This window comes from Sapajus apella, unplaced genomic scaffold, assembly GCF_009761245.1.
Source record: "Sapajus apella isolate SASKATOON/1434 unplaced genomic scaffold, GSC_monkey_1.0 scaffold21, whole genome shotgun sequence".
NCBI classification, from domain to species: Eukaryota; Metazoa; Chordata; class Mammalia; order Primates; family Cebidae; genus Sapajus; species Sapajus apella.
The window spans coordinates 15,577,191-15,603,087 of NW_022436961.1; positions in this window are offsets into that span (position 1 = coordinate 15,577,191).

Sequence of the window (25,897 nt, forward strand, 5' to 3'; positions counted from 1 at the left end):
TTTTTTTTTTTTTTTTTTTTTTTTTTTTTTTTTTTTTTTTTTTTTTGAGACAGAGTCTCACTTTGTCATCCAAGCTAGACCTCAGTGGCATGATCTTGGCTCACTGCAGCCTCTGCCTCCAGAATTCAAGTGACTCTCTTGCTTCAGCCTCCTGAGTATCTAGGACTACAGGCCTGTGCCATCACGCCCAGCTAACTTTTGTATTTTTAGTAGCGATGGGGTTTCACCAGGTTGGCCAGGCTGGTCTCGAACTCCTGACCTCAAGTGATCCACCTGCCTTGACCTCCCAAAGTGCTGGGATGACAGGTGTGAGCCACCACAGCCAACCTGCACAATTTAGTAATATATAGAAATATGTATCCAGCTGGAAAACTGTTGCCCAACTCATATGCGTATTTTTGCACTATTTTAATAAATTATGTTATGTAAAAGCTAAACAATATTAATGCACTTAACCTTCTACCAAAACTAACCAAAAAGAGGGAAAGTTTGTGCTTAAACAAGCATTTAGTGAGTTAATAGTACTTCTGAGTTTTTAAAAGAACTGGCCTAAGAAAATGATGTTTTGTTTTAATACCCTTCAGATGCAGTTTTTTTGCTTTTGTTTTTGTTTTTTTTTGAGATGACGTTTCACTCTGTCACCAGGCTGGAGTGCAGTGGCGTGATCTCAGCTCACTGCAACCTCTGCCTCCCAGTTCAAGAGATTCTCCTGCCTCAGCCTCCTGAGTAGCTGGGATTACAGGCGCCGGCCACCATGCCCAGCTAATTTTTTGTATTTTTAATAGAGACAGGGTTTCAACATGTTGGCCAGGCTGGTTTTGAATTCCTTACCTCAGGTAATTTGCCCACCTTGACCTCCCAGAATGCTGTGATTACAGGCATGAGCCACCGCGCCTGGCCCAGATGCAAAATACAGTTACTAGCTAGGCCCACTTCCCTTTGGTTCCTGGGCACGTGCTGCCCCCTGGTGTTCTCTGAGTGCCTCCCTCTTTCAGGCAGATGAGTTGGGTATTTCCTGCTGCCTGTTAGACATTGCACTGGAAAGCATCTCCGAACTGCAACCTCTTTACGTCTGACTGTAGACTCCCCGCCTTCTCATCCCTGACTTTCCTATCCCAGCTACTACTCCAAGCACTTGGCACAACACCTGACATATACAGTCTCTGACGTATCAGTAACTATCAGTTGGATGAATGCACAATGCTTGTTACCCAGACTAGAAGGCTTGAAGCCATTTTTAACATTCTTTTTACACCTCACCACATAGCCAAAGTTCTTTACCTCCTCAGTATGAATCTTTATCTCTTCATTTCTGGACTAGTTTTCACTTAAGTGTATTTCCTCCCAAATGAAATCTTTCCTCTGCATCCTTTCAGTATCTCCCACATCTTGAATGTCTATCACCCTTGCTTTCTGCACCAGAGATGAATAGGGTGGTCTAGAGTCAGTCGATACGGGTCTAGAGTCCAATTTTGTCACTTACCAACTAGATGAATTTGGTATACTAATCTTTTTAAGAGGGGGAGGAGACGGGAGAGTGTAACACCCACTTCCATATTTAGCCCCTTATGCACACACTCAGAAAGCTCCCCAAATACTTTGGAACATGTTGGCCTTTGCACATCATGAGGAATAGAAGCTCATGACATTTTATGTTAATATTAAAGGAAAAAGACCTAAAAAAAGCTAAAGGACGTGGACACCCCTGGGTTACATTAGATAAGCACTTCAGGCCAGGCACAGTGGCTCACATCTGTAATCCCAGCACTTTAGGAAGCCGAGGAGGGTGGATCACCTGAGGTCAGGAGTTCAAGACCAGCCTGGCCAACATGGTGAAACCCCGTTTCTACTAGAAATACAAAAATTAGCCAAATGTGGTGGTGTTTACCTGTAATCCCAGCTACTCAGGAGGCTGACGCAGGAGAATTGCTTGAATCCAGGAGGCAGAGGTTTCAGTGAGCTGAGGCCACGCCATTGCACTCCAGCCTGGTTAACAGAGTGAGACTCCATCTCAAAAAGGAAAAAAAGAAAGAAAGAAAGAAAAGTGTTTCATATGATGCCTAGGACAAAGTAAGCACTGAAACATGATCAAAATAATAACTAGGTCACTATTGAGCTGTTATCATCATCAGTTAGTCAAGAGTGGATCATGTATGTAGCTGTTCTGTGATATCTCTTAAAGTGTTGAAATAGATTTCTGATTCTCTCTAGTGCCTTCTACTGGTATTTTCCCTTCACATGTATTTCTCTCTAATACAGAATAAACTCTGTGAGATCAGGGGCCACAGCTAGCTCTTCTGTATATGTCTCAAAGCTCCTAGTATGGTATCTCATACATAGTAAACTCTTAAAAGAGTTTTTGGTTGAGCTGTGCTGATATGTGGTGCCAACTCTTTATTATTCTTTTTGTTGATGAACTGGGATAACTGGATGATTTAGCCTTTAGACATTCTCCAACCCCCTCCTCTCACCAAGCTTTTAAGGAGTGTTTCCCTTTTTAAAGAGAATAGATGATTTTTTATTAAATTTCTTGTCATTCTTTAAAAAGTCATTCTTTAAAATGATCTCTCTCATGACTGCCTCCCTGAAGACACAGTAGGCCCAAAGTGAAAACTTTAGTCCAACAGGGCTCTAGCTTGGATCCCATCCTAGGAAGATCATGAGCAAAAGGACCTCATCCTACAACAAGTGGCTCAAGACAGGGCAGCCACCCTGTAACCTGGACTCCAGGTTGTCCTGCTAGTGTTAGACTGTTGCACTTATTTCTGTGGATGTGGCTGAAATGGCTTCTATCCAACGACTTCTTTTTTGAAATCTGTGCTCAGGGAGAAGATGAGTCTTTTAAAAGCTAATAATAATTAAAACAATTTTTTTTGAGATGGGATTTTCACTGTGTTGTCCAGACTGATCTCCAGTTCCTGGACTCAAGAGATTCTCCTGCCCCAGCCTCCCTAGTAGTTAGAATTAGAAAATGGTTCTTTGATTTACAGATGGAATCATCATGTGTGACACTGCTTATTTATTTGCCAGTTCACTCAAAACTTTTGCCTTATTTGAGCCTGGTTTGAACAGTTGGCTGCCTTTGATTGGACAAAACTCTGTGATTGGCATGAGAGTAGGTTGCCGTCCTTTTACACATTCAGTTTGGTTACAGTTCACAATGTATGGAGGAATCTTCAGGCCAAACTTAAAACATGTAAGAGGCAGCTTTAGGTTAAATTTAATTTAACAAAGGGATAGAATGCGCCACCATTTTTCAGATAGTATGCCTGTAATGCAGAGTAGACAATCTGAAAAGAGTCCCGCTGTAAATATGTAGAAATGCCTTTCCTCCAGTACATAAGTACACACACATACGGCAGGGGGTGGATTCATTCACACATTTTTGTTCCATTTGGCAAATGTTTACCCTGTGCCAGGTACTCATCTGGGCTTTGGGATATGACAGTGAACAAATAAAATCTTTAGCCACATGATGCATTGGTTCAAATGGGTGTATATAAAAATAAATACTTTTTTAAATGCATAGGCCAGACAACATAGAAAGACCCAATCTCACTAAACAAATTTTAAAACCTAGCCAATTATTGTAGTATACACCTGTGGTCCCAGCTACTCAGGTGCCTGAGGTGGCAGGATCACTTGAGTGCAGGAGTTCAAGGTTGCAGAGAGTTATGCTTGCACCACTGCAATCTAGCCTGGGCAACAGAGTGAGACCCTGTCCCTTAAAAAAAAAAAAATTGCACAGCTGGGCTAGAATAGAGTCTAGAAATTAAGACAAAATATTAAGCTAATACTATTGCTTTGCTGGGATTTCAGGCTTAGTAGTATGGGGAGTTGATTTTAATGCTTGGGTTGGGGTAGAAGAGAAATCCCTGAGCCCATGCAAGGAGACAGTTGTAACTGGTACTCCTCTATAGAGTCATGCCACTTAAACTGGACCACAAAAAAATTCAAACACTTGCCCAGAAAGACAACAAAGAAGCTTATCTGTCTCAGCGTAGAGGAAAAATTCAGCCCTGTGGAGTGAAAGCCACAGACCAGAACCTCACCTGACTTTGTGAACTGAAATTGCAACAGCCAAGACTTCTGGAAAAATATTTAGAACCTTTAGTAGTAGCAAATGTAACACTGCTCTAAAATAATGTTCCTACAACCCACACCACAGAAGATTCTCACAAAACACCAATCCTGACATAGATGAGCTCATTATATCGATATAATGAAACTTAAATGATATGACAAAATGAGTGAGAGTAAACAGAAACAAAGAGTAAATATACAACTGCAATAACTAAGTTTAATGGACTATGAATCTGAGAACTGCTCTTCTAAAATATTAAAGCCATGCAAAATAAACAAAGCCCTTAAGAAAGAATAAGACCCTGTGATACAAGACAGGCAGATTTGTAAAACCAATCAATTGGGAGTCCTAGAAATAAAGAAGACATTTAAGGTTAAAAAAAAAATCATGGAAAATGAGATTAGGCATAAGCAATGTTTTAGAGAAGTGGAAGATTAGTATGAAAAATTATCTATAATGCAGCAGAAAGAGAAAAACACATGGAAATATGAGAGGTTAAGAGATATGGCAGTTAAGAGAATGGAAATTAGAGACAAGTAAGTTTTAAGAAGGTGTATTTATCATGACAAAAATAAGATGTGGTGAAAGTTAATGAGGAATGTGAAAACCATTATTTCTATTCACTAAATTTATTTATGAAAGAGCAAATATTTAAAATGTTAAATTGTTAAATAAGACTATAGATGAATAGCTATAATAAATAGTCAGGGAGAGTGCATTAGCTAGGCACATTTACAACGAACATTATGTCCTTTTCTAACCAAAACTGGTTTATAAAAACATAAATATTAATACAACACATAATAATAAGGTTTAGATTGTATCATAATTTTAACCTTTGTAGAACTGTTTGGTAATATTAAATACACTCAACTCTAAGAACTGTATTTAATTTTATAACTATTTAGGCCATAACAATTTTTTCAAGAAATAACCCTATTTAGGAATTATTTTCACTTTGTTTAGATCTGGGCTCACCGCAACCTCTGCCTCCCAGATTCAAGCAATTCTCCTGCCTCAGCCTCCCAAGTAGCTGAGATTATAGGCATGCACCACCACACCAAGCCAATTTTGTACTTTCAGTAGAGACAGTGTTTCACCATGTTGGCCAAGCTGGTCTTAAACTCCTGACCTCAGGTGATCCACCCCACCTTGGCCTCCCAGAGTGCTAGGATTATAGATGTGAGCCACCATGCCCAGCTGAAATGGTAAATTTAGATAATACCATATTTCATTTTTTGTTAATGGATTAGCTACAGAAACTGTGGCTAGAAAATCCCTTTTATTTACCCTCAGGGAGCCCAAATATCATCTGACCTATCAGGATTCAAGGCTAGTTTCCTGAGAATAGAATATGGAATATTGATCTCTGCCTTTTAGGCTAGGGCTTAACAGTATGAATGGCAAAACCTTGGGTTAGATAGGTTAGATTCTTGTCCACAAATGACTCACCTTTTTAAGCTGTTTCAGTGTACTCAGGGACACGTTTTGGGGCTGGTTAGCTTTCTACACTTTTGGTTCCCATGGAACAAGACTTCTTAGCTGACAGGATCACATGTGGATAATTCCTAGGGTCCCAGTTAAGTAGCTCAGGCTCAATCCTTCCCATGAAGAGGTTTCTTTCTCTGTATGCTGCCCTTTCCGTGTTTATGTGAGATCCCATATGCAAAATCACATAATTCTTTATCATTTCAACATCTTTGAAGTTCAAATGGTCAACTGTGATGCTTGCATCTGACTGCTGAGTCATGGTTGTGATGATGTTTTAGTCAGCAAATTAGGGATGTTCATAGTACTTGCAACAGCCTCTCTGTTTACTTCATTAACACCTAGTCAAAAGTCTAATGACTGGAGAAATTGTTTTTTTAAAAAAGACTCCAGATACTCTCTTGAACATCTTTTTTTTTTTTTTTTTTTTTGAGGCAGAGTCACACTCTGTCACCCAGGCTGGAGTGCAGTGGCGTGATCTCAGCTCACTGAAACCTCCACCGCCCAGATTCAAGCAATTCGCTGCTTCAGCCTCCCGAGTAGCTGGGATTACAGGTGCCCACCACCACGCCCAGATAATTTTTGTATTATTATTATTTTTTTTTTAGTAGAGACAAGGTTTCACCATCTTAGCCAGGCTGGTCTTGAACTCCTGACCTTGTGATCCATCTGCCTTGGCCTCCCAGAGTTCTGGGATTACAGGTGTGAGCTACCATGCCTGGCCACTCTCTTGAATATCTTAAGGAGGACATTTTAGGCACCGTGACTTCTATCTCCTTGTACCTTCTCTTTAATATGGAGATCCATCATTATGGAGACAACAGAATATCTATCACCTTTGGTGTTTTGAGAGTGATGTTAGCTATTGCATAAACAAAATCATCAGAAGCACCACACAGGGTGGTTTCCCTTTGTTGGAGATGATTATAAAGCATTTGGTTTGTTCTGCATAAGCTCACACAGGCCGGTACTGTTACAGGTGTCTTGCCCAATGGGATCATCTACAACATTAGCTTTCTTAGAACTTTCCAAAATTTTCTAAGAACAGAAAAGACCCCTCAGTATGAAATGAGCAGTTTTTAGGTGGGTTTTGTCAGGTATGGCAGTATTCACATCTACTCACAGATATTAGGAATGACGTCCCCCTCCTGCACAGCCATCTTGGATGGTTTAACTTCCTCTCTGAGCAGTGGTAAAACAAGTTTGTTTATACTCTCAAAACTGAGCTTTGGCCTCTTTCCAGCACCATCTTGTCATCTGTGGTTTTATGGGTATATGGCTTGGGACCACTAAATGCAGTCTTTGCAAAGGGCCTCCCAGGTGTCAGTTTGCTTGTGAATTCTCCTTGGTATTTCCAAAAGAAGAAACAAGATCCCCCTCTTTGTTGCTGCAGACTAGAGTCAATATCAGGCTGACAATCTCTTTATAGTATCTTTAAAGTTCCAAGGGGTCACTGAAGTGACAAAGCTGGTATGAAGGTGCTAGGTGTCTTTCTTAGCATTTGAAAGGGTAGCTTTAGCATATGCCTTTGCTGTCCATGAAGTCACAGTACAAACTTCTTGGGAAGGTGAAAGACACAAACAGCTCTGCCTATTCCCAATCAGTATAGTGCTGGTAACATTGCAAAATCATGCAAATTTACTGTGTAATGAACTCAAAACAGACTTGACCATCCGTTTCTTGGCAGGATGCAGGCAATTGCACAGGAATATATTCTGTTGACAGAACTCAATACATTGGGCCTCCTGATTCGGTGTCTTACCCCAAGCTGGGAGTCTAGGCTTCTGTCTGTGTTGTAGTTACAGTCTGCTACAAAACTTTATAAACTGCTATTTGTCATGTCTTGGCAATCTTTTGCTTTCCATCTGGGGTCCCTATTAAGGCTGGATTTATATTGTTGCATCTACCACAGGGAGAGTTCACTGATGCTTTCTGAATAGGACCCACTAGAGAAAGGACCACAACTTACTGTCAAACCTGAATGGTAGGATGGAAAAAATATCCCCCTTGTTTTATACAGCTTTCCTTATTCCACTCAGAAACAGATTTAAGCATAACCACATCCATTATAAACAGTCTTCCAGTAGCCCATGAGACAGAGCTTATTCTTGTTAACAGGTACAAGCTTATCTAGTCATAAAAGTGCTGTTTTTTTTCCCAGGCTGAGATACTTTCTGCAGATATAGCATTTGAACAACTGCCAAAAAGGGCATCTCTTGGGTCTACCAAGGTTGGCAGGTCCTTGATTCCCAGAAAGCATAGAGCTGAGAGTAGCATGACCTGCCTTTTCCATTCCTCTTCCCAGGTAACTTGCACCTCTGGATACAGTGTCATTGGATCTTGGTTTTATTGCAAAGATGCTCACAAGTCTCTGACACAGGTTTTGGCTCCTTCTTATAGTAGCTCATGGGGCAACTGAGAAAAAATTAAACTAAACTCAAAGGTGACCTTCATACTGTCAATCACAGCAATGTTAATCCAAAAATAGGGGCCCATAGGCTCTCCTCAATTGGCAGGGTATTGTTCAGACAACCCTTCATTGCCTGCTATATTGCTCAACTTTTGGAAGGGAGGGATGGCTTGAGGACTCTGGCAATGATGAAAAATGAGCCAGCAGACTCTTTGATAAAGACTTGAACATAGGCCTGGTGTGGTGGCTCATGCCTATAATCAATGCATTTTGGGAGGCTGAGGTAGGAGGATCACTTGAGCCCAGGAGTTCAAGATCAGCCTGGGCAACATAGTGAGACTCTATCTCTACAAAAAAATAAAAATTACAGACATGGTGTGGCACACACCTATAGTCCCTGCTACTCAGGAGGCTGAGGGAGAGGATTGCTTGAGGCCAGGTGTTCAAGTGTGCAGTGATCTGTGACCACACTATTGCATTCTTGCCTGGGCAAAAGAGCAAGACAAGAAGAAGAAGAAAAAAAAAAAAGAAGAAGGAGGAGGAAGAGAAGGAGAAAGGAGGAGGAAGAGGAGGAGGAGGAGGAGGAGAAGGGGAGGGGGAGGGGGGGAGGAGGGGGGGAGGAGGAGGAGGAGGAAGAAAAATAAAGGAAGATAAAGAAGATCCAAACCTAAGTATAGCCAGCAGATGGAAACCAGTGTACTGTGTACTGTGTAGGTATGGTTCAACGTTTGACCCATGAACATGATATGGTCACCCTCTTCTTTGAAAATAACCTTTGAGATCATTGTGAAAACCTCTGAGTGGTACCAGTACAACCCCACTTCAAGACATGTTTGACCTGCTTAGAGGAAGCCTGTGACTCTCCCTGGAGGCCAAGGCCATTTCATGTCTCCTCCTTGTACCTTTTGGCTAAGTTACTCCTCTTACTACACATTAGGTAATCAGGGCCCTCGTATTCAGATGCAGCACAGGACCCATGGAATTTTTATCCTCTGTAGTTTGCTTAAGTATAAGAAGTGTACTGTTGTCTACTGAATTCTGTTCTCTCCACAAAAAAATTCATATTGAAGTTCTGACCTCTAGCACCTTAGAATGTGACTGTACATGGAGAGAAGAGCTTTGAAGAGGTCATTAAGGTTAAATGAAGTCCAATGGACGGGTCTTAATTCAATCCAATCTGACTGATGTCTTTATAAACAGAGGATATTAGGACATTCAGAGAGACACCAGGGGCACATGTGCATATAGGGACCACCATGTGAAGAGGCAGCAAGGAACAGTCATTTGCAAGCAAAGGAGAGAGGCCTCAGAACTCAGCCTTGCCAGTACCCTGATATTGGACTTCTAACCTCCAGAACCAGGAGAAAATCAATGTCTGCTGTTGAATCCACCTGGCCTGGGGCACTTTGCTATGGCAGCCCTGGCAAACTAATACATGTACCTTACTCTCAGGAAACCCTGTTGCATTTTAGTACTGATAGTTTCATTTGAAGGAAATTTAAAGAGTACACACAGTAGAATTTAAAATTTGGGTTTCTCTAAAAAGTAATCAATGTGATAAGAAACAGCAGTCTCACAATGAAATAACTGTCACAACATTTTAAATCATAAGCAATGCACAAGAGGTTCACAATGCAGTGGCTTTGAGAATCCAGATACACTGAAATACATTCTGTGTCATCTAATTCTACCTCCAAAGACCATTTTGGTTGGTGATATAACATCAATGAAATTTGTGGCATATAACCTTTTCTTGCATATAAAGTCCTAAACTGTGGGTCACTATCTATGGGGTCTAGAAATGCCCACCATCTTTGGGGACTTATTCTCAACATTCCACAGTACAAATCACCCCATTTGGGTCTTTGAGAGGAAAAATATTTAACAAGTATAATTCTGTTTCCTTCCATGATTTCTAACTTGCCCTGAACTGCCTAGGCCTTGTCATGAGTCTATAGTTTTCTTTGACTCACAAACAGTTCTACAACAGGGGAATTTGCAAACTGGTAATTTTCAGTTAAAGAAAAAATATACACAGTCACATTCTATCATACCTTTAAATAGCATGATAGTTTTCATACATGTAATTAATACTCCTAAACTCCTTCCATTTCTGTCACTATGTAATAACATAAAAACAATTTGTGAGTCACATTCACCCACTAGTGGTAAAACTTCCTGTTCCCTTCATGATCTGCCTTTATAGTCATCCCCCTCCGTTCTCTAAAAACACAACATTTCTCAGTTAAATCTATGCATAAAATCTTAAGAACTCATATTGAAGTTGAGCTTGAGGATATAATAATGTTGCATCAAAAGACAGATTCATTTCCTCAAAGTGAAGTTCAGGCGGCATCACCTAGGAATAAGTTAGATAGCTAACACATGTACTTCACCCTCCAATTTTTTTCTCATTGTTTCTCTCAACTTTAGCAGACTAAAAAAGTCACTATAACTCTTCTGAAATGAGAGCTAGGGACCAATCTTTATTATGTGTACCGATAACATAGCCTGCTATTTTTTAACCATTTGAAAATTTTTAAGGGATATATTCCTACCCCTAAAAAAAGTTGTATGAGACCAGGACCTATTTTACTTGAATTTCATCCATGAAATGTTGAATGGCTATACTTCTGGTCCCCAGGATGTGGAGAAAGGAACTCATTTGGCTGGGCATGGTGGCTCACACCTGTAATCCCAGCACTTTGGGAGGCTGAGATGAGCAGATCACGAAGTCAGCAGATCAAGACCATTCTGGCTAACACAGTGAAACCCTGTCTCTACTAAAAATACAAAAAAATTAGCTGGGCATGGTGGTGCGTGCCTGTAGTCCCAGCTACTTGGAAGACTGAGGCAAGAGAATCGCTTGAACCCAGGAGGCAGAGGTTGCAGTGAGCTGAGATCATGCCACTGCACTCCGGCCTGGGCCACAGAGTGAGACTCCATCTCAACAACAACAATAACAACAACAAAAGAAATCATTCTGTCGATTTATAAACAAGAATTCAGTATCACCCATAAAGTCTGCAGCCCTGTGAATGATCTAAATCCTTCCCAGCTCTTTAGCATACTGAGAAGTTCCCAACTCATGGACAGCTACACCTATAACAGATTGTCTATATTTTAGCATATTCCCATTTTCAAAGGTCCTAGATGGTGAGTTTTGGGAAATACTGGGTCTTCAAAACCCTAGTGGGTCCTGAAGATTTCCAGCTTGTAGGACAGATGAGCCATCAGTTTCCATGGAGGATATGAGAGAGATCACCCCTGGCTCAGAAGAATGGAGCTGGTATTCCTTGAATTAGCTGTTCATTCACATATTCAGAACCATTTAGCTGTTTTGAATCAAGCTACAAGATGTTTGGTAGATGTATTTTAAACCATTCTCTTCTGGATATAATTTGCCAGACCTTAACAGCTGCAATTTCTTCTATTTGGTGAACATTTTATTTAGCTTTCTCTTTTAAGGATGAAAGTGCTAAATTTAAGCAGTGCTTGCTTTTAGCATGAACAAGAAAGGTAGTAGTTGTGTGAGTCTGTTTTCACACTGCTGGTAAAGGCATACCCAAGACTGGGCAATTTATAAAGATAAAGAGGTTTAATGGACTCACAGTTCCACGTGGCTGGGGAGACCTCACAATCATGGTGGAAGATGAAAGGCGTGTCTTACATGCCAGGCAAGAGAGAGAGTGAGAGCCAAATGAAAAGGGAAACCTTTTTATAAAACCATCAGATCTCATAAGACGTATGCACTACCATGAGAACAATATGGGGAAATTGCCCCCATGATTCAATTAGCTCCTGTCAGATTCCTTCCACAACACTTGGGAAGTATGGAAGCTAAAATTCAAGATGAGATTTGGGTGAGGACACAGTCAAACCATATCAGCAGTGTATTTAATAATTGATTATTGAATGTTTCTCCCATCAGTTGCTGTCTCTGTTAGTTGCCATATTCTCTCATAGGACCAATCTCAACTTCTGAGCTAACCAACAGGGCATAGATAATGTTTACTAAACTTCAATAACCATAATTTCTTCAATTAGCAAGTGGTTTTGACCACTTTCAGAAGCTTCTCTGAAGCTCAAATTGTTTTGATTATCTCATCTATGTGGAAATAGACTACATTCACACTTCAGTATCGTTAAAGAGAACATTGGTCCCAATTTGGGCTAGTACCACCTAGGTGAGCTGTAACATGCAAATAATCTTTACTCTCGATATAAACCCACCTTGGGTGCCCCATGATGGGCTGTTGTAAGTGTGCAGAGGGTTACTTTTATATCCTGATAAAGATTTTTCCTCATCTCTGATATACTGCATTTTGGTTGTCTCAAATTTGTCTGATGCAATTAAAATGTTAGTTGAAAGTGCTATTTTACAGATGCACAGATCCTCCACTCCTATTCATCTCTCAGCACAGGTCAGAATTTTCACCTCTTTTGTGAAGGAAATATTTTACCTCATGTTTTATAGGGTTATAAATGTTCTGAACATAAATCCTCACACAACCCCTGTGATTTCTGAGGCAAATCACAAACTTATAGAACAATATTGCTCTGCTTAATCTTGAACAGTAAAATACTTTATAGGAAAAATGTAGCTAACTGGGGAAAGTAAGCATTTCTGCTGTAAAAAACATGGTTTTATGGTCACAGAGGGATGCATTTTGGAGAGGGTGGTGGCCCTTTCCCACCCAAAGTTGGCATCTGCTTCTCAAAGAGAAGGGGATGAGATTATAACCAGAGCAGACAGGAATACTCACTTTGAGCAACTGTCTAGAGCTTTCAGAGTCAGCCATATAAACAGTCAAAATCTGATGCAGAAAGTCCAAAAAACCCACAATGTAAAAGGATGAGTAATACTTTTTTAATATTGTGGGTGTCTGTGATTTAGGGCCAATCTTAGTTTACAAACTAAAGTGAGAAGACATGCAGGCTGGGAAACCATGGCACAGAAGATTAAGCACTTAAACTCTGGTCAAGAAACTAGTAAGTGCGGAAGCAATAATTGTATCCAGTCTCCTTCCTTCTTCACACTGCACACTTGAGCAACTGAACTGCCACAATCACCTTGACCTTCAGAAGTAGAGGGGTCTGCTTCTCTTAAGACTGCATGCATCCAGAGCCAAAGAAAATACAAAACTGTCCAATACTACAAGAAGGAAGAAGAAATTACAAAAACCATTCATTTTGGCCGGTTGCAGTGGCACATACATGTAATCCCAGCACTTTGGGAGGCCAAGGCAGGTGGATCATGAGGTCAGGAGATCGAGACCATTCTGGCTAACACGGTGAAACCTTGTCTCTACTAAAAATACAAAAAAAAAATTTAGCCAGGCATGGTGGCCTGAGCCTGTAGTCCCAGCTACTCGGGAGGCTGAGAGAGGAGAATCACTTGAAGCTGGGAGGCAGAGGTTGCAATGAGCCGAGATCACTCCACTGCATTCCAGCCTGGGCAACAGAGCAAGACTCAGTCTCAAAAAAAAAAAATTAATTTCTACCTTTTGACTATACCATCTCATCATTTTTGTCAGCTTAATAAATGTCAAAACAAGTTTGATTATCTTCAAATTCTTAGCCAAACTGGAGAAACATTTGGACTAGTCTCCCTCCTCGGAATAGAATTATGGACTCTCACTATTTTCTCTGTTATCATCTCTACCAACAATGTAAGCTTTTCTAGATTCATGTGCATGATTCAAAGAAGGTACATTTTTATTGTGGTAAAATATACATTAACATGAAATTTACCAATATAAATCATTTTGAATTGCACAATTCGTTGGTATTAAGGACATTCACATTAGGCAACCATTATCGCCACCCACCTCCAGAACTTTTTCATGATCCCAACAGAAACAGTACTCATTAAATAATAACTCCTGATTAATCTCTTCCCCCAGCCCCTGGTAACTCCTATTCTGTTTTCTGTCTCTGTGAATGAATCTATTCTAGGTACCTCATATAGATGCAATCATACATTATTTGTCCTTTTGTGCCCTGCCTACTTCACGTAATACAGCACAGTGTTTTCAGTACTCATCTCTCTTGTAGTGTGTGTAGCACTGCACAAAGTTTCCAAGCCCTCCACATTCTCACCAACTTTATTTTCCATTTTTCGATAATAGCCTTCCTGATGAGTGTGAGAAGAAGGTATTTATTTTTTAAAATATTTATTTATTTATTTTTTGAGTTGGAGTTTCACTCTTGTGACCCAAGCTGGAGTGCAATGGCGTGATCTTGGCTCACTGCAACCTCTGCCTCCCAGGTTCCAGCGATTCTCCTGCCTCAGCCTCCCAAGTAGCCAGGATTACAGGCAAGTACCAGCACAACCGGTTAATTTTTTTGTATTTAGTAGAGACGGGGCTTCATCATGTTAGTCAGGCTGACCTCGAACTACTGACCTTGGGCGATCCACCTGCCTTGGCCTCCCAAAGTTCTGGGATTACAGATGTTTGCCACCACACCTGGCCAGAAGAAGATATTTTTAAACCTGTCTTTTAACCCATTTTCGAGGTGGCTCCAGTGCCAAGAATGTGTTCATAGCTTAATACATTTTTTGGAGAGCCAAGCAAACATGCCTTGATGAAAGTTTTGGAATCTCTATCTCTTCATTAAACCAGAGGACCCACCCATAAACTGTATTTTGACAGAGGTTCTGGAATAAAGCCAAGCTAGGGGAAAAGGCTGAGAGGAGGAATCTGCTGGAAAGTCTCACATGAAGTTAGGTCTCAGAGCTATGTGCAGGGAGCACTCCCTTTGGTAAAACCCTGCAAGGTCAGGTCGTGGCTCTTCTGGAAAATATACACCACACTCAACACACTCATGTTTTCATTTCAAAGGTAGATTGATATCTACCTTCTTAAAATTTGAAGATAAATATAGAGACTCTGTTATTAAAATATTTAAAAATATTTTAAAAATAGATGCTGTATTAAAAATAGAGACTGTCAAAATCTTCTAGAGAAATAGAATATATATATATATATATATATATATATATATATATGTATGTATGTATGTATGCCTGTGTGTGTTTGTGTGAAATAGAAATAAAGGGATTGATTGATTGATTTTAAGCAATTATCTCAGATGATTATAGAGGCTGGCAAGTCCAAAATCTGTGAGGCAAACTAGCAGGCTGGAAATTCAACAAGAGTTGAAGACCTGAATCAAAAATCTGCAGGCTGGACACCCAGGCAGGGTTTCTATATTGAAGTCTTGAGGCAGAGCTTCTTCCTCTTTGGGATACTTCAGTCTTTTCTCTGAAGACCTGATTGAATGAGGCCCACCCACATTATGAAGGGTAATCTACTTTGCTGCAAGTCTACTGATTTAAATATTAATTTTATTCTAAAATTACCTTCACAGCTATATCCAGTTTAGTGTTTGACCAAACATCTGGGTACCATAAGCTAGTCAATTTTACATATTACATTGACCATGATAGAAGCTTCTACAATAGGATCTTTTACCCTAAGCTTTACACTAAAAATGTGAGCACAGTGGCTCACATCTATTATCCCAGCACTTTGAGAGCCAAAGTGGAGGATTACTTGAGTCGAGTTCAAGGCCAGAATGGGCAACATAATCAGACCTCATCTCTTAAAACAAAAACAAACAAACAAACAAAAAATGTTAAGCCTTACACCAAGGACTTGGCACTGAAGACTAAGGAATTTACACTAGTGTAAGACTTTATATTTTTAAAAAGTGTGTTTCTGTTTGTTTGTTTGTTTGTTTTTATTGGGGTTTTGAGGTGTTACTTTTGTTCTCAATTACTGAAACTTTCAGGTATAAGTTTGGGTTTTACAAATATTAGAAATTACTATGAGATGGGTCTTAACAAAATCATTTATAAATGAGTCATTTAAAAATCATTTTAAAACTTTTCTGTGAGGACTCTTGATAGCTTTATTATTATTCTTCAAATCGAAAAAAGCATTTACTGTCGTGGACTTCACACCATGCAGCATTTGCATTGTGGATTGTTCCAGTTTGATCACAGGGTAGGGAGATTGGATAGGCTCGGGGAAACTGAGGTTGAAGACCAGGGGCACGTTGGGAGTTGAGTGGGAGGGCAAGAGTTTGGATTGGTTTGAAATGGGGGATTTAATTGATAGAATTGGGGATTGCTTGGCCTACAGGATTGGAGGGATAAACTTATTTGACGGCTATCATGAGTCCATACTGCTTGTGGAGGAGAGAATCTGTAAATCCTTCCATTAAAAGCACCTAGCAATACTGGCTAAAATATAATATATTTTTAATTATCTAATGCAGACCCAGTTCAGAAATGAATTTGGAACTAAAACCACAGTGAGAAGCTTTGAGCAGTGGTGCTTTGGCTTCCAGAGGATGCATTGTTAGTCTCAGCAATCTAGGAGTCTGCTGATCTTCAGTTACCTGGGGCATCTCTGTTAATACCAAAAAGAAGAGGGCAGATGATGAAGTCTGAGTCTTTCTCAGATGGGAAGTGGAACGAAGGGGCCTACATAAAGTCAGGACTTTCAAAGGACTGCCCCCTATTAAGAGTAAAGACTAGAAACAAATCCACTCCAACAGAAAGAAACAAGGAAACAGATATATTTTGTTACTTCTGCCATTAGGCCAGAACCGGAGATCCCAAAGCAATGTGTTCTCTATTATTTGATAATGAATTTCCTTCTCTTGCTTCTTATGCAGAAAACAAAAATTGAGATACAGTATTTATCTGATATTAGTGCTCCACATTCCTCCCATATGTATCTCTCATTACAACCAGAATGACTTCCTCATAGCCAGTTAAGCAGACTGCTTTTCCTAGATATAAACTCTCTGAGTTTAGAGGACAAGTTTGCTCAGCGTGCTAGTCCCAATTTCAGCATTTTTGTGTCTGAGCATTTTATCCTCTGGCGGCTTTGGGTAGTCAGCTCACCACTTATTAGAAATACGCGTTCTACTGAAGTGATTTATATGCATTATCCTTTCCAATTTTTCAGTAACTTTGCAAAGTAGATATTATCAGCTCATTTTAAAGACGTTAATACTTAGATTCAAAGAACACATTGCTCAAAGCTGGAAAGCAGTGGAATTGGATTTGAATTCAGGTCTATCGAACTTTTAAGCACATGGTTTTTCTACTATGAGCTATTACCTTTTACATATTATTTGCTGAATATAAAATCCAGCTCAAACCTTCTCATCTCTTTCAACTACAGGTGTGCTAGAGCCAGCTTGTGGCAGCAAATTATGAGCATCTTTCCCAACTCCACATTCAGTGACTTCACATTGGTAACTTGGAATGAGCCATTGTACAGGTAAGTATTTACACCAGAAAATTTGGCAAATGCTATAAATCAGTGCTTTTCAGAGAGCTGGTTGTTAAACATTTACCAGCACAACCCTTGCTCACTGCCTTTAAATTATATTAATCGCTCATCTCAGTTCTTAGCTTGTGCATATTGGAATTAATTATATGATCTTCTAAATTTTATATCAATTGATCTTATCCACTCAGACAATATAGCATAGGAGTTAGCAAATACTTTAATCTCTTAGATCCAAGACGCTATAAAACAGAATTGGGTTTTAAAAGGCTCTTAGAACTGGAGGCAATAAAAGTGCCAAATCCACCAGCAGGGGGAGCCCAACTTCCGAACATAGGCATTTTGCCTTCTCTTTGGAATACAGCAGAGATCAAAATGAAAAATATAGAATAACATTTGTGAGAAACCCACACATTAGAAATAAATATAAATACATACTATACTTTAATAAAGTTATACTGGTAAACCAAATCTTACCTGATTCTGCATTGCCCATGATACTAGAAATAAGGAAACACCCTGTTTTTTAAAAAAATCTGCTAGACAAAAATCTCAGAAATCACCACTAAAGAACTTATTCACGTAACCAAACATCCCCTGTTCCCCCAAATCTATTAAAATAAAATAAAAATAAATAAAAACTATTTAAGTAAATCAGGATTTGTTCCATTGGGGCAAATAGGAAAAATAAATCTTGTAGAAACATAAAATGAAGAACTCAGAACTTTGAAAGATCATGCCACTGTTTCTAAAAAGAAAATAAAAAGTACTATGCATTTTGTATTATTGAGGCCTTTTTAAAATATGTAAGCTGTGCAATTTTCATAAAACTGATTCAACATTCAGGATTCTTAAAATTCCCCCAAATAATATATAAATGAAATGGAACTGTAATCTAAAAATCAACTGGAATTTTTAAAAACTTGAAAAGATTACTCTAAATTTTATCTGAAAGAGTAAAGGAGCAGGAAGGCATTTAAAACATTGAAAAATGAGAGTAACTTCTATAAGGAAACTTGAACTTTCATATTTTGCATCACATTGCATACCATAATAATTAACAAAATATGACATTTGCTAAAATATAAAAGCAAATACATTGAATAGATTATAGATTATTGAATGTAAGATCAAATAAATTGAATAGGTTATAGAGACCCGTGAGTATTTAGAATTTGATTAACACGACATATCAAATTGGTGAAATAATTGTGAATTAGTAAATGGCGCTTGGATAATTACTTGTGGAGAAAAAGCTACATACTTCTCACCATGCTCTAAAATAAAGTCCAGATAGGCTGAAGATTTAGATGTAATATTGATATTTATATATGTGAAATATGTTAAATGCAATATATTTATATGTGCGTGTGTGTAGTCTTCAGTTTTTTGTTTTATGTATAGAAATATACATTTTTTACAAAAACAAATACACATTTCATGCAAAGGGATTATATGTGATCAGCTTCATTTGCATAATTAACCCACCCCTATGCATCCACCATGTTGTTTCAATGTGGACAATCCTGTTTCATCGGCCCACACTCCCTTGAATTATTTTTATTATTTTGATTCAAATATGAGATTTCAAATCATTTCATTCATAAGTATTCCAGTATGTACATACAAAGGATAAGGACAATATTAATCAGTGCACCTTAAACATTCATTGCAATTGCCTAATGTCATTAAACATCCAGGCAGCATTTCAATTTCCCCAATTATATTATAAAGGTTTTGTTACTATATATTTGAAGCAAACTCAATTAAGTTCAAGGATATAGTCTCTTTGGCTTGCTCTTAGTTATGTGTTCATGCTCATACAAATCACAGCAACCCATGGGCACCACATACTGTGACTGGCTACACTTGGGTTGTATACCCACTCCCGTCATCATCAGATGGAGCAAATGTTTGTTACAGGAGAAATGGAATGCTGGGTAAACACAAGTAATAGCCAGCATAACCAACACATCCAACCCTACGTCATTACATAGTGTTGCATTTTCCTTTTTTTTTGAGACAGCTCTGTTGCCCAGGCTGGAGTGCAGTGGTGCGATCGTGGCTCGCTGCCACCTCCACCTCCTGGGTTCAAGTGAGTCTCCTGCCTCAGCCTACCGAGTAGCTGGGACTACAGGAATGTGCCACCATGCCCAGTTAATTTTGTGTTTTTAGTAGAGATGGGGTTTCACTGTGTTTGCCAGGATGGTCTCGATCTCCTGACCTCACAATCTGCCCACCTTGGCCTCCCAAAGTGTTGGGATTACAGGCGTGAGCCACTATACCCGGCCAGTATTGCATTTTCTAATGAACTTCCTCAGCCTGCCACTGCAACACAGAGTTAAGCATCTTACGTTGTCTCAAACTGACTGATTGCTAGGAATCAGCCACCCTCAAAGATTCTCCCATCTCTTTAGGAGTGCTTTCAGGAGCTCTTCTCCTGTGTGTTTCAGAATGAGTTTTTCTGGTTCTCACTCTTCAGCCTCCTAATCTTGACGCCTTGCTATGGCCTCTTGTTTGGTACCCACATCTTATACCTATGAGGGGACCACACTATACGTAGCTCTGAAAGCAGCCCTCATGGGTAATGACCTTTACCCTCCCACTGCCCTTGGAAAAAGACGTTGGTCTTTGATACCGACGGGGCCCTCCTACTGATAGATTAGTCTTGGGTCTCCAGCTTGCTAGCTGCTGTGTCTGCGTTTCCACAAAGACTGCATCATGGTCAAGGCACCAGATGTCCTTAGTTAATCCCTACTGGTCCCTCCTGTGCTGCCATCATGAATCGAACTTTCTCCGAATGGGTCTTCTCTCATTGTAATCTCTGTTTCAATCTGTGAGAGCTATTAAAATATACCCCCAGCTGACAGAAGAAATGAACTCCCTGTGTCTAAAGCAAGGCACACCAGAAATGAAATCAAGTTACTGTTGTAGAGAGGGGTTGGTCACAAACCCCTGTATTCCTAACTGTCATAAAGTCTTGTTTCCTGTAATTGAGCAGAAACTAGCCCTTGCCCACAAAACATCTCTATGCCCTATAGTTCACCTTTTGATTGTGCAGAGCCCAATTCTACCTTATTTTAATGTTAAAACTTCACCCTGGGCCGGGCGCGGTGGCTCAAGCCTGTAATCCCAGCACTTTGGGAGGCCGAGGCGGGTGGATCACGAGGTCAAGAGATCGAGACCATCCTGGTCAACATGGTGAAACCCCGTCTCTACTAAAACTACAAAACATTAGCTGGGCATGGTGGCGCGTGCCTGTAATCCCAGCTACTCAGGAGGCTGAGGCAGGAGAATTGCCTGAACCCAGGAGGCGGAGGTTGCGGTGAGCCGAGATCGCGCCATTGCACTCCAGCCTGGGTATCAAGAGCGAAACTCCGTCTCAAAAAAAACCAAAAACAACAACAAAAAAAAAACTTCACCCTAAGATGAACAGAGAATGCATGCTACTTACATGTTTGCCCACTGCGCATGCGTTTAGGGTTTCCCTCATAAATATTCATAGGTTTCCCCCAAGCCTGCTAAATATGCATGTAAGGCAGACCCTGACAAACACAAATACCAGCTTTCCTTTTCCCCTCTTTGGAACCTGTGTTTTCAGCTTCCCTGGAGGCTACGTTCTTTGATCTACAGATCTGGTCTGAAAGTTTTCTTCTTTCCTTTCTCAATAGATCTCATGATCCTTTGTTAACAAAGTGGTCTTCTTAGTCAACCTCAAGTGTTTCTATTTCTTCTTGTTTGCTTTCAGCAGTCTCTGCTGCATGCAGCCTCAACTCAAGATTGACTTTATTTATGGAATGCTTCTTTTAATATTAACTGATGTAACAATTCATTCATTAAATATTAAATGTTTCCTGAAAATATGGAAACACTAGCAGGTATAAAACACTGAGTTATTTCATATGAAGTGAAAAAGAAGCTCGACAGCAAATTTCAGCTTTCATTTTCAGAATAAAGTGTAAATCAGGATCTGAATAGAGCTAACGCCAACCCAAAAGTCTACCTTGATTTTGGTCCAGCTGCCTCTGTTAGCTGGTTAATAAAAGTCTGTAAATTTGTCTTAAAGTTTACGTTTCTAATACATTTCTCTCTAGATGAATCTTGTGAAATTTATAATATTCTGAATATTTGTTTCGATTTAACAGTATTTGGAAGAGTTCATGACCTCTGATTCTCCAAAAAGGGATTCTGCATCCTGCACTTTAGTTATTTGATACAATTGTTCACCCTAGCTTTGTAGGGGAGAGAAAAGTGTGTCTCTTGGGCTTCATAACAGATGGTAGGCCACATGAGAAGGCAGATTCATTATTTCATGGGTGAAAAATTCACCAAGAAAATTATTTTATCTTAGGAGAGGCTCACTGAGAGCATGCATTTGGGAGGTGTTATAAATACTTTATGTTATTTTGTTTTCACTGTCAGTACATTCTGAATGCAGCACTGGGCTCTGGAGTCAGACACTGGCTTAAATTCCCAGCACCACTTAAAACTGTATGTCCATAAGAGCTCCTTAACATACCAACTTCATATATGAAATAGGGATCCTGATATAAGGGCTGATTGTTCTATGAACTGAGTTTGGTCATGCCAATTACATAGCACATAGAGTCTGGAAGGCACTCAACAATACTAATTCCCTTCCTATGATCTCCAAGGAGTAGTTAAATCAGTACTTCCTAAAGTGTACTCACTACCAGTTTTGGTGAATCTAATAGTTATTGCAAATAAATGTTTCTGTGATTCAATATATGGGCAAAACTGGCTTATACAAAGATGAATAGATCATAGACTTCACTTGTGGTTTTGGTACCTACACAGTGGCTGGGCTCAGTCACTTGGTGGATACCAACCCCTTGGCCACAACCAAAGAACCTTTTCAAAGGGATTATGTTACTTGTAACAAGCATGGAGAACACCTTGGGGTAGTTTCTACAGCATTGTCTTCTAGAGTTGGGGGCTGGGTCAGGTTTCATAGGCATAGGGTAATGAGGCATGATTTGATTGGATTTTGCAACAAGGAGATTCAGGAAGGCATGATCTGACTGGATCCTGCCATGGAGTAATGCTAGAGCTCAATCTGATTGGATCCTGAATCCTGCCATACCCTGTTCATCCACTTCTTACTTCAGTCCTCTTCAGAGCACTTAGGTTTCCCAGTGGGTACAAGCTTGGCTCTTCTGGGCATGCTCAGAAGCTTGTGTGGCCTGAGGGTCCCTGGCAACTGAAAAACAACTCTCAACTTCGTTACATAAAAGCTGAACAAGATTGGCTTGGAGCAGTTACATTTTCCTTTTCCTTTTTTAACTGCAGGGCATCTAGGAAACTTTTATGCTGATTTCTAAAGTGGCAGGCAATTACAAAGTCTTATTTGAATATAGAGTCCTTTCTTCATGTAAATGTAGCAATCTGCAGGGCACATTTAGGGAAATACTGGGCTATACTCCCTGGGAGCAATAAATCCTTTAACCATGGCTGCTTTTCTTGTATCTATACCCCAGAGTCTTGTGGTAGGACTGGTTCTCATATTTATTAAAGAGTTGTAAATGGGTTTTTAAAGAAATGTTAATATATTTGAAGGAAAAAGACAATAGTTTGATATAAACAATAGATATGTTTCTTCTGTTATTAAAACACAGCCTATATTTGGTACACGATAAGTATGTGATGTACTGACACATTTTCAGAATTTCTAAAAATGTTAAAAATTGAATAATACCAAACGGCTATTTTGCCTAACCTTAGCAGGGCAGAACTACTTTCATTAAAATATTTTCTGGCTCTTTTAGGCTAATAATCTGTGTACTTAGTACTCAGAAAAGTGGTTTACTGTCACCACCAAATCTGCAAGGCTTTCCTTTTTCTCTGACCTTGAAGACATGAGAACTCGGGGAAGAATCTCCTACACAGGTAAGGCACTCTCCACTTTCACAGTCTTTCAAATGAGCAGGAAAGAGAAAAACTTCAGCCTTGAGGAAAAGCGAGGGGAGGGAGACAGGGGATTAGGGAACCCAACCTCATGGGCTGGGACTTGGGCAATTACTCCAAAGGACATTGCGCTTGATTTATGGTTTTGCTGTCACTGTATTGAGTTTTCTTTTTTCTTCTCTTTTCTTTCTTTCTTTCTTTTTTTTTTTTTTTTTTTTTTTTTTTGAGGAGTCTTGCTCTTTCACCCAGGCTGGAGTGCAGTAGTGTGAGCCTGGCTCACTGCAACATTTGCCTCCTGGGTTCAAGTGATTTTCCTGCCTCAGTCTCCCTAGTAGCTGATACTACAGGTGAATGCCACCACACCCAGCTAAGTTTTTTTATTTTTAAAAGTAGAAACGGGGTTTCACCATGTTGCCCAGGCTTGCCTCAGAAATTCCTGACGTCAGGTGATCCACCTGCCTCAGCCTCCCAAAGTGCTGGGATTACAGGTATGAGCCACCACACCCATCCTTGAAATGCTAGATAATGTTTCAATAAATTGTTCTGCTTTTTTATTTTGCACTGGTCTCCTCAAATTATGTAGCCAGTACCATAAGAAGGGAAAAACTTTGAAGAGAGGGCATGCCTTTTTCAGCGTTTGGCAGGTGTGAGTTGGCAGCAGTTAGCACTGACTGAGGAAGTAAGTGTCTGATCAGAGATCTCAACCCTAATGCTGCAGACAGGAAAGAAAAAATTGATAGTGCTAAACTGGCATGGCAGGTAAGAACAAATTGAAGTGATAAATACGTATTTTGTGGGTGAGCCTTTCTGAACTGATAAAATATTTCATTTAATATCCCTCCTCTGAAATCCTGAGTAACTTACAGCATCCAAAAGAACAGCCTGAGGGCGGTTGTGCTTCTAACAGAAATCCTCTATTTGCACAGTCATCTGAGGTCTGTCACACCCAACAATCACTTCTACACACCATTCATTTAGAAAGTAAGCAGTTAAATTCTACCCTAAAAGGACATACAAAAGAACCATCATTATAGCCATTTTGGATGAATCATTCGTTGGGATTAAAAGTTTGAAAGCCTGTTAAGGTCAAAATCATCGTTCCACCACTTTTTTCTCATTAAGAATATTTTTAGGTACTGCGTAGTTTAAAACCTTATGGACACTGCTGCTACAAAGGGAAATTGCAGAACCTAAAAATATTCATGAATTTGACTTTTTAAAACTAGACTTTACAGTATGGACCCAAGAGAAGGGTGTGTGCTTCCCAGTCAGTTTCGTAAGAGTAGTGAATGAAAGGGAAGCACTTTCATATTGTGTCAAGGTAGAAGGCTGGATGAAAGGGATTAGAAAGCTGCTTTTGGGGAGGTGGGAAGGAAATCAAGAGAAAGTCTGATCATAGTGATCAAAATAGGAGCGCTTCCCAGATGGCGAGGTCAGTGGTGGCAAATGCATCACCTCCCCGGAATGTGGGGCATTGCACGTACAGAACATTCCAGGTGGGTGAAATGCAAAAGTCCCAAAGGGAGATAGGGAGACCACGAAGTGTTAGAGGAAGTTCAAGTCAAACATTAGAATAGTGCAGGGATGGTGTTCCCTGGAGTTGTTCTCCAGTGGCCCTGAAATCAAGGAAATGAGGACTATCACAGGAGAATGCACAAGTGCAAGAAGAACACAGAGCTACTGACCCCAGGGAACAGAAACCTTTAAGACAGTAAGAAGGATCTTTGAAGAAAGTTGAGGGGTTGCTGGAGAGGTAGGAAAGGCAATCAGGAGAGGGTCTTGTTTAAAGGCCTGTGACAATATTTAAAGAAGTGCTCAACACTACTAAATGCTGCAGAGCGGTCAAGTCAAAAAAGAGCTGAAAGATACCTACTGGATGTAGCAATTTACAAACCAACAATGATGACCTTGGAAAACAAAATTTCAATGGAAGGTCTGGATTATAGTGGGTTAAGAAGTGACTGAAAGGTAAAGAAAGGGGGAAAGTGAATGTAATCCAGCATTTCAAAAATCTGAGTTCTGAATAGGAGGGGAAAAAAAAAAAGACTTCATCTCCTAACCCACATGGGGTGACTGAGCATCCTTAATAGCAGGGAGTAATCCTGAAGATCACAAAAGGTGGGAACCCTGACTGCCTTACTCACTATTATTTCCCCAGTGGCAGGTCAGTACCTAGCATAGAAGCACTCACTGGATATTATGTGAATGGAGGATGCTGAGAATGTTTAGATTTTGATACTTTCAAGATCGAATCTATGTAGAGTTTGCCTTATTAGGAGTGGGGAGAAGGGATAGGGAGGAGAAGTGATGGGGGTGGGGAGAGAAAGAGCAGCACTGTAAACTGCAGTATTCAGTACAATTTGGCCAATGCATATATGTCCCAAGCTGCTGGATACTCCAAGGAAGCCAGGCTGTTGAGGGAGGGTCAGGAAGGGTAGGGAGGGTGAAGAAGGGTATCAAACAGTGGTGACGTTAGTGGCCATGTGGGCATTAGCAGTACAGCTCTGAAAAGGCATTGGTAGTGACTGAGACAGGATAAAGCCCCAAAGGAGCGGGGGATGCAAGATCTTCACAAGTGACAGGCCACTAACATGCTGCTTGAGATGTAACACAGGAGGACTCTTCTTCCCCTGGGGGGTCATTGGAGACATATGGAAATTTGAAGTGGGATCCCACATT